Raw genomic sequence first — 1,416 nt, 5'->3', positions numbered from 1 at the left:
CCCCCCCCCCCCCCCCCCAAATACATGATCTTAAATGCAAAATATGATTTAATCTATTTCAAGAAGGAAAATGTCAACTAGTACTTTACCTTTACATCATGAGTGTATACATATAGGGCTAAAAGACGCTTTAAAATGAACAAATAAAAATGAAGTTATACATGCAATTTCAGTTACTGCAATCATTGACCCTCTGAATCTAGCACAAATTGGAACAAAGCAGCTGCCTTCAAAAATATAAGCTAATGATGAAACAGCTGTATGTTAATTGATTTTATTGAGAGTCCTCAAGTAAAACTCTTTTGTTGGTACATAGGCTCTGCATGTAAATGTACCACACAAACCCCATAAAACAACTCGTTCCTTGTCAAGCTGCAACAGCTGTTGATCAATCCAACATCTGGTAATGATATCTCGCGTGGTATTCATGACATTCATCACCCATCCATCCATCCAGAGAAACAATTTGCCAATATTATGAGAGGAAAAAATATTAGCTATATTGAATTTTAATATGTAAGCATATTAAGATGAAGCCACTCAAGAGTAGCAAAGACAAGAAACAACATATTCTTTTGTGTGACTTGGCACACTGGGAGGTATTGGACCACTTTACAACTCTTACTCTTATAGTGGGGCGGTTTAGCCCAAAAATTTAGAAGGATTGTGCATTTTGTGATACAAGCACCAAATTTGGCACAGATGTACATTAACCCATTGTTGACTAAGGCCCTTCCAGAGGGCTGCTCCCCAGGAACTGGGCATTTTACCCGTGCTCCAGCAAATGGACCAGCAAACTGGGGTAGCCTCAGTAAAACTCTTGTAGCTCTGTTATTTAAATATTGAACCCCCATCATAAAGTATATATTTTTATAAAAGGAATTGAATTGTGAATGTGTTCGTGTGGTTTTCATGCAATTTGAATGAAAATTAGACAAATTTGAGTAATTTGAATCAAGGATTTTTTTTTTCAAAAATTGCCTAAAATTGTACTACTGAAATGCTGTGTCTACGTACACCGTTACCGGGCACGTAGCCTCCTGGTCTACGTACACGGTAACCGGGCACGTAGCCTCCTGGTCTACGTACACGGTAACCGGGCACGTAAGCTAGCCTCAGTGTCTACGTACACGGTAACCGGCAACCTGGCGCGTATGTAGCCTCGGGGTCTACGTACACGGTAACTGGGTGTGTAGTCTCAATGTCACACGCACGGTAACCGGGCGTGTAGCCTCAATATCTACGTACACGGTAACCAGCAACCGGGCGCGTAGCCTCAGTGTCTACGTACACGGTAACCAGGCATTTTGTTTTGTGGGCGGGCGCTTGAGCTAGGTGCACGGTAACTGCTTCGCTCCCTTCGTGACCTTGACCCTTTTCCTGTTTCACTCCGCTTTTTATGTCCCCAAACCACGA

At 42.1% G+C, this 1,416-nt stretch overlaps 1 protein-coding gene across 2 annotated transcripts in view; it reads right to left on the bottom strand.

Moving 5' to 3' along the window:
• LOC101847833 (L-fucose kinase) overlaps nucleotides 1–1,416 on the bottom strand; it is a 46,412-nt gene that overhangs the window by 38,111 nt on the left and 6,885 nt on the right. The gene's annotated exons all lie outside the window — the stretch shown is intronic.

The sequence above is a fragment of the Aplysia californica genome, unplaced genomic scaffold, assembly GCF_000002075.1.
Source record: "Aplysia californica isolate F4 #8 unplaced genomic scaffold, AplCal3.0 scaffold00485, whole genome shotgun sequence".
Classification (NCBI taxonomy): Eukaryota; Metazoa; Mollusca; class Gastropoda; order Aplysiida; family Aplysiidae; genus Aplysia; species Aplysia californica.
This window is presented reverse-complemented; position numbering and strand designations above follow the sequence as displayed.